This window comes from Emys orbicularis, chromosome 6 (assembly GCF_028017835.1).
Source record: "Emys orbicularis isolate rEmyOrb1 chromosome 6, rEmyOrb1.hap1, whole genome shotgun sequence".
Taxonomy (NCBI): domain Eukaryota; kingdom Metazoa; phylum Chordata; order Testudines; family Emydidae; genus Emys; species Emys orbicularis.
Genome location: NC_088688.1, coordinates 38,738,687 through 38,752,534, shown reverse-complemented (window position 1 = coordinate 38,752,534; position 13,848 = coordinate 38,738,687). Strand labels below are relative to the sequence as shown.

The 13,848-nt window shown below is 42.7% G+C and overlaps 1 protein-coding gene across 2 annotated transcripts in view; it reads right to left on the bottom strand.

The window, feature by feature from the left end:
* ZSWIM6 (zinc finger SWIM-type containing 6) overlaps positions 1-13,848 on the bottom strand; it is a 168,922-nt gene that overhangs the window by 99,296 nt on the left and 55,778 nt on the right. The gene's annotated exons all lie outside the window — the stretch shown is intronic.

Here is a 13,848-nt window from a genome sequence, read left to right as displayed (position 1 = left end):
TCATTTATACACTCTAATTTAAGGCTTTGCATGCCAGTAATACATTTTAACATTTTTTAGAAGGTCTCTCTATAAGTCTATATCTTATATAACCCAGGAGCAGCGCCAGGGTTTTTGCTGCCCGAGGCGGCAGCGCTCCTACCCTGAGCATTCGGCGGCGGGGGTCCTTCCACTCTGTGTCTTCGGGGCACTTCGGCAGCGGTCCTGGAGCGAGTGAAGGACCCGCTGCCGAATTTCCGCCGAAGACCCAGAGCGGAAGGACCCCCCGCTGCCGAATTTCAGCCGAGGACGGCAAAATGCTGCCCCCCAAATCCTGCCGCCCTAGGCGACCACCTAGGGTTGCCTAATGGAAGCACCGGCCCTGATATAACCAAACTACTGTTATATGTAAAGTAAACAAGGTTTTCAAAATGTTTCAGAAGCTTTATTTAAAATTAAATTAAAATGCAGATCTTATCAGTTGAGTGTGATCCTTGCCCTTGCTTTTCCTTGCTGAGTTTTCCAATGTCTGGCACCTATTTGGATACTTGAAGCTGCACACAGGCTTCTGAGTGATCCGCTGTTAACCGGCTGGCAGGAGGTCAGTGGCTGGAACCCCAGATCGGCAGCTGAGGTGAGTGGAGCTGGTGGCTGGTAGGGCTGAGCAGGGCCAAAGGCCTGGACCCTGTCTGGCAGAGGGCCTGTGCTGGAACTCCAACTGGAAGCCAGGGGAGTGGGGCTGCGGCGGGGACCCCGGCTGACAAGGGGCCAGCAGCCGGAACCCCAGAGCAGCGACTGAACGGCTCAGTCCGCCGCCGCTCTGGGGTTCCAGCCACCGGCTCCTGCCAGCCGGAATCTCAGCCCGCTGCCAGCCTGGGGTTCCTTCACCCAGGCCAGCAGCAGGCGCTGAGTGGGACCAACGGCGGGACCCCGACTGGCAGGAGCCGGCGGCGGAATCCCCAGCCCACCGCCACGGGCCGAGCCGCTCAGCCCGCCGCCGCGGGCCATCAAAAATCGGCTCGTGTGCCACCTTTGGCACACATGCCGTAGGTTGCCGACCCCTGACCTACACTATATAACAGAGTAGTGATTTAGTCTAAGGAGAAATGATTACTTTTGAGAACAAAGGAAAGTTTCCACAATCTGTACTAGTTCAACACAAACACCATTATTTGTTTCATTTTATTTTTATTTGTTCTTTTGAAAGAGAACGTTGAAAATTACAATGGTAAGATATGGCAGCAAGAAATACAGCTAACTGATTTATTTCCTTTTTGATCAGCAATTATGTTGAATTTAGAATAAGCTTGGATTTGTGAGAACTCCTTCTTTAGAAGCCAAGAGAAATCTGAGATAAAGACTCTCTTTGTCCTGCCCCAAAGGTGGAAGAGGGTGCAAGAGAAAGATGGCAATCCTCCAGGTCCCTGTTTACCCCCAATGAGGTACCAGGACTCAAAAGGCCTTGGGGCCAGGGAGCAAATAACTCCAATACTTGTACAGCTATTCACGGCTGGCCTGGTGTCCATGACCACCTCGAAGAGGAAAAGGAACAATCTCCACTAAAGCAGAGTATGAAACTGTGGGTCATTGAACAGAGATGGGCAGAATCATTAGCATATGTGTGATGCTTCCCTTGTTCTAGCATGTTATGTATGCTGACAGACCCCAGTGACTTTTATGGTCATTTGGATTGTCCACCAGCATTGGTAAGTTTATATTAAGAGCAATCAGACTGCTAGATCACTTTGCTTCAATACTTTACGAAAAACTGGCAGGGGAGCTCAAGGTGTCAGCCAAGGGCTTGTCTACATGACCCTGCAGTTGGGATTAAGTGGATGTGAATTGCAGTGCACACTAGCATACAGAGTTGTAACAGTCCTTTGAGGGAACTGCTGGCACCAACTAAAAGGTACCTAGTTTGCAGTGACGTAGTACTATTGAAAGAGGGACTATATTAGCATGAACTAGGTACATTTTAGTTTGTACCAACACTGTCCACGAGGCAGTTACGGTGCTAGAGTTTGGTGTGTACTGAATTCACATCTCCATGATCTAGACAGGGCAGCTCTGGTATGCCCATGGAGGAACAGAATTCGGACTTACCTTACCCTGCAAGTTCTGGCTATTTTGATGGTCTGTGGGCACAAGGCATCTGTTGATACTATCTAAGTCTAGCTGTTGTGCTGCTGAGAGAACCCAGTGGAAGGTGTGGGTAATGGCAGCTGGGGTAAGCCGCAGAAAATCTGGGAGGTTGCCAGAAGGATTGCAGATTTAACATGCAGGATGCTCAGACTCCCCAAAAGAGGGGCTGACAGGTTTCAATTACTGAAATTGAATTTGCAGCAGTTTGAAAAGGAAGTTCATACACTACTGCTCTTAGTGGGAAGCAGAGCAAACTGGGGTCAGACCACAGAGCTGCAGAAGTCCAGTAGATGGAGTCTGAACTCAAAAGGATGAAAGGAAAAGAGCCTATAGCTTCTTCTCTTACAGTGGATGAGCAGTCCAACCCATGAGTAAGGTCCAGACCAAAAGATACTTATCTGTAGTCTTAGCAGAATTAGATTTTTTTCTTTTATAATTCCCATGGATAATATCTATGCTTATTTTTAGCATTCTTGTCAATTTTTATTGATATGAATTTTCACAGCTGTGGGAAATTATGGGGGGTTCAGATACTTATTTAATGACAGATGCAGATTCAAAAAGCTAAAGCTTTATAACCATTAAAAACACCAATTGTCAACATCACATGTCAAAAACTATACAAAGTATCCTTAAAATCAAACTAATACGTTCCCAAGCAGCATTTTACTTACTTCGCCTATCTGTACATTTCCATCATCATCATCATCATCATCAATCATCAACTGGAATATTTTTTCCATACATTGGTACGTGTAGAGTGAAATCAACATTTGTCAACATTTACCCATTAAAATCTAATCCTTTCAAGCCTACTTATTGTGAGAAACGACAACAGGCAATTTAAGTGGCTTTTTTGCTTGCTTGTTTTAATTGTCACGGTGGGGTAGGGGGGAAATCTTCCCACCTCAGATACAGAAATAAATTTGAGTTTCCTCCAGAAAAAAAGTTACTCATCATGCACTGAGTACATGCCCTAAACTTGAAAAGAAAAATTTTACCTCTGTATTTTATGTCTATTGGGCCATATGTACTAGTGTTCTCCTGCTGCTTCGTGCCACCTATAATTGAATCTGGCGCATTATCTTCTAAAACATTTAATAGTAACTATGAAGGCTTTACAGTCCCTCTTCAACCTAGTTTATGTACTGCTTTTAGAATCAGAAAGAAATTAAATAAGCTATAATGATGCAATGATCAGGAATAATAAAAATGTACAAAAGAATACAAATGAAATGCCTTGGATATTCACTGCCTGCAGATCGGGAAGATTTTTCCTATACTCATTCTTCCAACCTTAACCAGTTGGACAATAAACAAAGATTTCCCCTTCAAAGAGGGGAAAATAGGACCCTCTACAAATGACTCTATAAATTTGTTCGTTAATCCAGAAACTATGATTTTAAAATGTCATCTTTAACAGTTGCTTAAAATATTCATAACTAGGTTTGGAATAGTTATCCTGATTTAGAGCAAAAGCACATCTGTTCGTGTGTAAGTAAATACACTCTGACAGCAATTTGGATCATCTATCCGAAAGAATCAACTGCAAGCTTAATAAGCATTATTTGTATTCCACATAATAGTCTGTTTATTCTTTCAAGCCACTGCAGTGATAAAAAACACACTCAAACTCATTCATTGTCTGCCTCAAAGGTGGAAGAGGGTGCAAGAGAAAAATGGCAATCATCCAGGTCCCTGTTTACCCCCAATGAGGTACCAGGACTCAAAAGGCCTTGGGGCCAGAGAGCAAATCTAAGGTATTTAGATATAATCTAAATCTAAGGTACCTAGGTAAAAAACATGTCATATTCCAGTTAGATGCTTCCCAACCCATATCGCTCAACTTTTTAAAATATTACTACCATCTGGTTACGAGGCTTTGTTTACCAAAACAGTAGCTGTGCACACACTTCTGCAGCAGCTCTAGTCAAAAATTTCAAATGGCTCCATTTAAGTTACAACTTTCAAGGAAAAACAAATTTAACATAGTGCATTAGTATATATTTATAGGATCAGTAACTGAAACTAATACTTGACCCTAGGAAAAAAATAGCATTGAGTGCATGTTGCATACTGTTTTGGTTTCTTCCACACATAATAGAATATATTTTACCTCTCCTGAAGCAGAAATGAGTGGGAAAGAAAAGAGCAGTGATTCAAGAATTAGCCAAGAGCTAAATGATAGGTAGACCTCAGTTATGTAATATGTAATTCCCTTATAGATGATCAGATACTGTAAAACTAGTAGCACACCGAAACCATGAGATGCGGCTTCAAGCCGCACCTTGAGGTACTACCCAAGGAAAGCAACTATTTCTAAAAACCTCCCCAGCTCCAAACCAGTCCCTCTGAACCTTGCGGGCTGGAGATTCCGAGAGGTGCTGGATGCTGACAACTTCCATTGGGACTATTTCCAAGGAGTAGAAGATTATGCCCCAACATAATTACATATATTTTACTTATGATTAATCTGAAATATAATGAACAATGGAAATTGGGAAGAGTGGGGAGGGAGGAAGGGGAAAATATAATGAGCAGTCAGAATTTAAGTTTGGAAAAAGCTCTTATCTATATTTTTCCTATTCCGAGGCACAGTGCATTGGAATAACCAGGCCTGGGGGTTACAAATGTAAAGAATCATTGTGACCATGCTGGCATGACATACATACATAAGAACGGCCGTACTGGGTCAGACCAAAGGTCCATCTAGCCCAGTATCCTGTCTACCGACAGTGGCCAATGCCAGGTGCCCCAGAGGGAGTGAACCTAACAGGTAATGACCAAGTGATCTCTCTCCTGCCATCCATCTCCACCCTCTGACCGACAGAGACTAGAGACACCATTCCTTACCCATCCTCGCTAATAGCCATTAATGGACTTAACCACCATGAATTTATCCAGTTCTCTTTTAAATGCTGTTATAGTCCTAGCCTTCACAACCTCCTCAGGCAAGGAGTTCCACAAGTTGACTGTACGCTGTGTGAAGAAGAACTTCCTTTTATTTGTTTTAAACCTGCTGCCTATTAATTTTGTTTGGTGGCCCCTAGTTCTTGTATTATGGGAATAAGTAAATAACTTTTCCTTATCTACTTTCTCCACATCACTCATGATTTTATATACCTCTATCATATCCCCGCTTAGTCTCCTCTTTTCCAAGCTAAAAAGTCCTAGCCTCTTTAATCTCTCCTCCGATGGGACCCGTTCCAAACCCCTAATCATTTTAGTTGCCCTTCTCTGAACCTTTTCTAGTGCAAGTATATCTTTTTTGAGATGAGGAGACCACATCTGTACAAAGTATTCAAGATGTGGGTGTACCATCGATTTATATACGGGCAATAATATATTCTCAGTCTTATTCTCTATCCCCTTTTTAATGATTCCTAACATCCTGTTTGGTTTTTTGACCGCCTCTGCACACTGAGTTGATGTCTTCAGAGAACTAGCCACGATGACGCCAAGATCTTTTTCCTGATTCGTTGTAGCTAAATTAGCCCCCATCATATTGTATGTATAGCTGGGGTTATTTTTACCAATGTGCATTACTTTACATTTATCCACATTCAATTTCATTTGCCATTTTGTTGCCCAATCACTTAGTTTTTGTGAGATCTTTTTGAAGTTCTTGACAATCTGCTTTGGTCTTAACTATCTTGAGCAGTTTAGTATCATCTGCAAACTTTGCCACCTCACTTTTTACCCCTTTCTCCAGATCATTTATGAATAAATTGAATAGGATTGGTCCTAGGACAGACCCTTGGGGAACACCACTAGTTACCCCTCTCCACAAGGCAGAATCTCCAAGCCACCCACAGGTGGATTAAAGCATTTTCAGTAGTTGTCACTATTTGGCTATTCAGTACGAATGAAGCATCCAAGATGACTCTGAGCCTGCGAGTCATCTTTATGATCAGAGGGCAGACACCCTTGATAGGAAACAGGCTAATGTTAAGGTAACATTTAGTATTTTAAGTTTGTCTTATTTCAATTTGCCCATCTTCAAACTTCAGACAACTGCTCTTAATCCAGATTCTCATTTCACTTACATGCTAGGATAACCTTGAGATGATGCAGTTTATATTTTATGTGAAGGCGATGTTATCTGCATGCTGCTGGTATTTGAGCCCTTGAAGTCCCACATTCTTCTCCCAGTTTAATATAATTCCTTGAAGAAGTCTCTGATGCTTTCTGAAGGTGAATGGAGACATTCCAGATTGATAAAGCACTTTACAGTTCTGAACAGCTCTGCAGGCTGTAACTTTGGAGTCACTATGGCAGAGAAGGATCTCTTTGATCTCTTTCACAGCTAGGGCAAAGGGTTTGTAGAATTCCTTGTGCCAGTCTACCCACATGTGCTGGTGTTTTACAAATATTTTTGCCACCGTTGCTCAAGTACTTTTCATTCTTCTTTTATCTTTGATTGGTGTCAGAGATCTATGGCAACCTGGAAGGGTTGAAGTGCTTTTGAACCTATGTCAACAACAGTGGACAGCATCTGGTCATATTGTAGTATTTCACTAATTTTACCATTCCTTGGCCTCTTGATTGAGGAAAAGGTTTTTTGTAAATTACCTGGGTCCATGAGATTTCAGAGAGGGACCATCACGGAAAGACCTTCCTCTTGTCTGAAGGTTATGAGAATTCTCATTGCTACCTAGAAAAAGTAGTGGTTCAAGTGAAATAGGGCTGTAATTCTTGGGCCCTTTGGGTTCACAGCCAGGCCAAAAGTCAGGCAATTAATCAAGACAAGCTTGTGACAAACAGGAAAATTAGCAGGTTTGGGATCAAAATAAAGAGGCTTCATCTGAGGGGATGTTGAAGTCTTTCAGGACAATAAACAAAGGACTTTACCACCATGATCAGTAATCTCAGGTTTCAGAAGATGAACCAAGAAGGTAATTTTATTTTATTTATTCTTCCCAATCCTTCGCAAGAAGATTTGGGTTTGTTTTTGTCTCCCCCACCCCCCTTTTTTTTTTCTAAATAAAAACCATCTCAAAGCAAAAAAGCAGATCACATTACAGTCTGCCCACAATTCCTTTCATGTCACAGCCAATGTTCCATCCCTAAAAGAAAAGCTTCAAGCATCCTGGTATGGCAAAGTTCGCATACAAGACCTTCACGCTCAAAAGACTTAATAGCAAAGAGACACCATCTATCTTCTTCCTCACTCCCTCCCTCCAATGGGGAGCTCCATGGTAGGCTTATACTTTTATTAAATGGAAAAAACAAATGGTTTATACAGAAGAATATGCTAAGCAAAATTTTGAAAGGGCTGACAATTGACATCAATATGGATGCTTAACTGATTTTTGCCTCATGTCCATGTAACTGAAACAGCAGTTCATGAATAAGTTATGTCTTGCATGTATACAACTAGAGGCACAAAAAATATGTTCAACGTATACAAAATACAAAAGCAATTTATTGCTACCTAGCCCAACACCTCAGCATAACTCACTGCAAGAGGTTACTGCTCTGCGCTTCCAACTTGTATCACTCTACAAAGGTTTCATTGACCAAAACACAATACGCTCTCAAAACAGGATGGCAAAACACTCTTTTTTAAAAAAGAGGCTTCTATAAGCCTAAAAGGCTGGGGAAGGACGGGGGATCGGGTGAGTTGAGGTATCAACCTTAGTTTTTGGGGTTTTTTTGAAATTACTATTATTTTGGCTAGACAGCTAGCAAACAGAATGCAAATTAATGTACTAAACATGCTCATTTTACTGTTACCTTAGCCTTATGCTACTGTTACGTAAGTTAATTTTAACCCTGATCCTGAGATGCATACCCCAATTAAAAAAACAAAAAGAAATTAGTTTTAAGAAACCAATAATAAATCCCCCTTCAACTTTTCTCTCCCACCCAAACAGACTATACCATACAAAGTAATACTAGCTTGGGTAGCTATGGATGAATGCACTATTCACGTCCCTTGGACTTCACAAGCTGATGTCTATGGTTCAACCTGCACAGGTTGTCTAGAGTTCATCACTATCTATCCAATGATGCATACTCAGCCAGTTCTCTTTTGCTAAAATCAAACACAGCACAGGCCAAAGTTTAATTTAATGTTGTTGAGAAGGGGGAAGCAAAATTGTTTTGAAACCCTCTCTGAAAAGCAGGCTGTTGTATTAGAACAAACAGGAGCTTGTTTCTATCGTTCTTTTGTTTGACAAGTTTGGGCTGGTTAGAAAGGTCATTTATGCCTCAAAGCATCAAATTAACATTTGAGGACATGAATTTTAAAAATGGGTATTTGCTTCTGCTCTCTGAATCGCTAATGCATTAATAAATAAATAAACAAACAAACCTAGCCAGGCCCCCAAAAGGAAAAAACCCTTTTCCTCAGGCAAACAAAGCATTGATTTTATGTCCATGTCAACACAAGCTCACTATATCTTAATTAAGCCTTGTTCTTAACACAAGAATTATGCGACTAGCTGAAATGGTGTCAAACGCAAACAGTGTGAAAGGAAAATTACTATTTAATTACCATGAAAGGACTTTTTCGCACATCATAAAAAGCATTAAATAAGGTTCACCCCTCTACCCCCCCAACACTAGCAATTGAATCACAATTGGAAATCCCCACTGACCGCATAGTCTCAACTCCCAAATACATTTTTCAGATTTGTAACCCTTTAAAAATAATAATAAAATTAATAATATTTGCAGGTTACATCTTACGAAAAAGAAGCCCTGATTTGGTTAAGCTCAGTTCCCATCAAAAACATGAGTAATGTTCTGTATTTATTTTAAAGAAATGAAAACCAGTAAGGTACAGATGTGTAAATAATTGCTTTTCCCAGACAGACAGACATAAGTATTTGGAGTGATGGTTTGTAGGCATTAATTCTTCCTACCTGAAAACTCCAAAACTACCACCGGTCTTTGATCAAGCCCCTAGGGCTGCCATGTTTCCTATAAAGTCAGTACAAGGAGGTTAAACACTATATACTTACAGCCATAAACATTCATAAAATTGAAAATATTTCCACAACTGAAATCCACACAAGTGTTCAAAAATTCTTCTAAGCACAAATTCTTACCTGATGATTTGTTTCCTTCAAATAAATCCACATATCTGGACTACATACATTTCTTTCTACCAGCAAGTGGAGATTGGAACACAAACTTTTGGTGATGTCGCTCCTTGCCATACATGGGTCTTGCTACCTCAAAGGACTCAAACTTTAAGCAGTAAATCTTGAAGGCAGAGTTCCAGATCCAGTTATAATGAAGAGCCACCCATCATCACCAAAAAAGTCGGATAAGAGTTGTGGTATATGATACTGAGAAAAACTTAAGACTGTCTTCTCAAACACCATCCTTACCTAGTGGGACTTCAACTTTAAGAAACAATAACAATAACCAAGAGCCACCACTACAACTACACTTGGAACACCTGCCTAACTACAGCAACCTACAGGAAAACACTGTCCCACAAGATTGCTGACAACTTTGAATTAACTTGAAAAGCAGAGGTTATGGGAGACTAAGGTAACTGGATGACATTTATAGTGAAAAAGGTTTCATGCTATATAGCAATCTCCCTGGAAAAACTTCTAGACTGCCAGCAAGAGTCATCCAGGATTCACTTGGGAATACCTCCTTGAGTGAAAACAAAAGTTTTATTCATGAGGATAATCAACCCCACTTACAAACTTTCAATGAACTGTACAAGTCTTGTAGCCAAGGAAAACCTCTAAAATAAGTTCTCCAAATCCCTGTTACATCTAAAGTCTCAGCAGAAGAATATAAGGAGCGTCAGAGTACCAACTTCTTGCTTAAGCAGGATCTAAAGACTATACAAGGAAAAAGACAAAATATGTCCACAACTCCACGTCTTAGAGAACTACTGAATCACCTAAAGTTATCTGAACTTGTCAGTACAAAGCCTCTGAGAATAGTTTGCAGAGGCAAACAAAAGACTGCCTACATTCCACTAGGCATCAGACAGTGGTTCGCATTTTTTGCGGACAGGAAAAACAGTGGTTTCAGACAACTGACCCCTATGGAAAAGGGAGAAAAGTCAAAACTTGTGTCTGTCTCCATCTGCTGATAGGGGTAAGTTAACCTGCTGATTTGTGCTGGTACAGAATGATGAACAGAGAGCAATAAGAAGAAAATTAAACTAAAATGCCAGTGAAAACTGTTGCTTAGTTTCTCTTTCTCCACAGTGGCACTGGAACAGTTTTTAGAGTGGGTGTGCTGAGCTGCACCCGTTACCCCTGTCCACGCCGCTCACCGCCCCCTAGAGCTAGGGCCGGGAGCAGGGCCGTGGCTCCGGGATGGGTAGACATGGACAGGGGTAAGGCAGCAGAGGCTGGGGCCACAGCTAGGGACAGGTGCAGAGCCCCGGGCGTGGGATCAGTGGCTAGGACCTCACCTGCGGGGCCGCCAGTGGAGCCTCCAGGCATGGGGCTGGCGGGATCCTGGGGCCGGCAGCAGAACCTCTGGGACAGCGACCAAGCAGGATCCTGGGCTGGCAGCAGAGCCCCTGCACGTGGGGCCGGCGGCTGAGTGGGACCCAGGGCCGGTGGCCAGGACCTTGGGTGGCAGGGGTGTGGGGCCGGCAGCCAGGACCCCGGACACAAAACCCGGGGGTGCTGCAGCACCCCCACCCCTCGCATCCCTACTTCCCGTGCCTATGCTTCTCCATGCACTGAAGTTACAAAACAAAAAAAGTTTCACTAGTAGAGATTATTATTATTATTAGGACATTACTATTATTGTACAGAATTATTTTAGAGAGGAAAAAGAAAGGTGGGGGGAGAAAGAGAAATCATAGGACTTCACTGCATGCGCTTCATGTGAGTCCATATTGATAGAAACTGTTGTGATACTGACAATGTAAATTTGGTAAACATGAGCATTCTTTGCTGCCATGAACAAGTCACACCTCATGGTAAATTAAAGTCGATTTATTTATTGTTTTAAGATTACGTTTAGTGCTATAAAAACAGAACTGTCAAATACAGGGAATCGTGCATATTTCAAAAACAGTCTTAAGTTCCCAACAGAATAATTTCCTACCCTTGTAGATGTTATGAGTCCCAAAGCTTTGGAGCGGTCTGCAAATTCATTATGGCTGCATGACACTGCATCTCAGTGTGGCAACACATCATCATAGTGGGTTAAATATCTTATTAAGATATGCAAATTTATCAACCAATACTGAGTTCTGTATTATACTTCAAGGGCGGAGCTACAAAGTAACAATACACCCTGTTTTGCAGGAAATGGCATTTCCTTTCATAAACTTTGTCTTAATTGCTCATGACCAAGAGGAATTCTTAACAGAAGGGATTAAACAAACCTCCTTACCAAGTTCTGACAACATAACTGTGTCCTCACGTAGTACAGTCCTAGTACTGGGCCTCCTACCAGTACAAGCAGACAATTGTGAAGTATGCCAAATGGCATGATAGTTTTTATGATGCAGATGAGAGATCTGCTTAACTGAGCTGGATGGCTAATGATTTAATCCATTGTGCCACTGAGATTTTATTGTTTAAGAAACAGTTAAAAATCTGAAGTTTAAAGTAAAAATCAGAATGGAGTTGGTGTGAGTTTAAAATTAATACCAAAAACAGAAATAGTCCAGAGATCAATATACACCTCTACTCCGATACAACATGAATTCTGATATAACGCGGTAAAGCAGCACTCCGGGGGGGCTGGGCTCCGCACTCAGGTGGATCAAAGCAAGTTCGATATACCTATAACACAGTAAAATTTTTTGGCTCCCAAGGCCAGCATTACATCGGGGTAGAGGTGTAGACAGAATTGTTCACTGCCTTCAAAAGCTAAAAGGATTTTTAAAATATTAACAAAGGCTTGACTCACTCATTGAACTGCAGAGCTGCTGGGAAACTCAGGGTATGTCTACACTGGCAAGATTCTGCGCAACAAGTTATACCACTTTTATTAAAATGCTGGAATTAAACCGCTGTTGTGTGTCCACACTGTGCTCCTTATGGCGCTAGAGCTCATCCACATTAGCAGCTCTTGCAACGGCAAAGACAGCAGTACATTGTGGTAGCTATCCCACTGTGCAACTGGCCACAGAGTGCTTTGGGAAGGGTTTGCAATGTCTCATGGGGCAGGCACAGCGTCGCATGATGCAGGTTTCCCAATCCCATTGTTCCATGGGCATCCTACTACATTGCCAACTGCTCTTCAACTGAAGTGTGTGGTGGGGGGAGTGTGTGACAGAGAGAGAGAGAGAATATGTATGTATGCAGGAGCGGCGCCAGGGTTTTTGCCGCCTCAGGCGGCAGCGCTCCTCCTCTAAGCATTTGGCGGCGGGGGTCCTTCCGCTCCGCGTCTTCGGGGCACTTCAGCGGCGGGTCCCAGAGCGAGTGAAGGACCCACCGCCAAATTTCCGCTGAAGACCCAGAGCGGAAGGACCCCCCGCCGCCGAATTTCCGCTGAGGGGGACAAAATGCCGCCCCCCAAATCCTGCCGCCCTAGGCGACCGCCTAGGGGAAGCGCCGGCCCTGTATGTATAGGGGGGAGAGAGACAGTGCGTTTTGGGGGACAGAGAGCGTGTCAGCACGCTGTCTTGTAAGTTCAGACAGCGGCAGGAAGCAACCAGCCCTGAGGCAGGGGGAAAACCCTAACATCAGCCTCTGCCTCCATCTCTGGGACGGACGGACGGACACACGCACCTCTGCATTCAACAGCATGAGCATTCCACATTAATGAGGGGTGCAGGTCTCCAGGGCAGCTGAGTTCAAAACAACGAGCAAAGCAGTCACTTGAGGCATTAGGGAACAGCTCTGGAGGCCAATTACAGCGCAGAAAGCAATCAAGTGTCTACACTGGCAATAGAGCGCTGGAGCCTCTGCGCAAATAGCCTTACTACTGACATCAAGGTGGTTTTTTTGCAGCGCTGCAACTGAGGAGTTTCTGCGCACTAAGTGGCTTGGCAGTGTGTACATGTCTGCAGTTTAAGCACAAAAAGCTGCTTTACTGTGCAGAAACTTGCCAGTGTAGACAAGCCCTCAGACAGATATACTTACTGTACTGGTATTAGAAGCGGTAAGAGTTAACTTAAATAATTTTCCCTTTAAAAGCAGCAATGGTCAACTAGTTACCCACAGGCAAGTTTGTGTTGTCCATAATAATTCTTTGGGCTGCCCACCCAATTCTGATTTGGCAGCATACTAACATTTACTCCTCCACTAACACTGCTGCTCAAACCTGAGCCAGAGGAGACACTCCCATTCTCCCACTTCCAGGAGAGGGAAATCAACTCTTTGCCTTGTCGGTAATCAAGGAGAGCTCACTGAAACCCTTCTCATCACTAATAAAATACTTTACATTTTGCTTCACCTGTCAAGGCACAATTAACTTGTCAAGTCCCAAAATTTATCTTCCTCAAAAGTAAATTCTATTGAGCATCATGGGAGGATAGCTTAGTAATATTAAACGGAGAATGTTCCTTAACCACACAAACAACGTTCAGGCAATGAGTTATTTTGAGTGCAGCTACTTTGTTATCTAACCAAATAGCTGTTCTTGGCATGGATCAGCATTCACATTGCACTCCCCATCAGTACCCTGCCCAAGCCAGGGAAGCTAATGATTCAACCAGTGGACTAAATTCAGTGCTGAATCCTGGTCAAATGCCACCTAAGGCACATCGTGCATACACTAAGACGACTGAATCTCTGCTAGCTACATGAGACAGCGCTGCTACCAACTCTCTTGCTG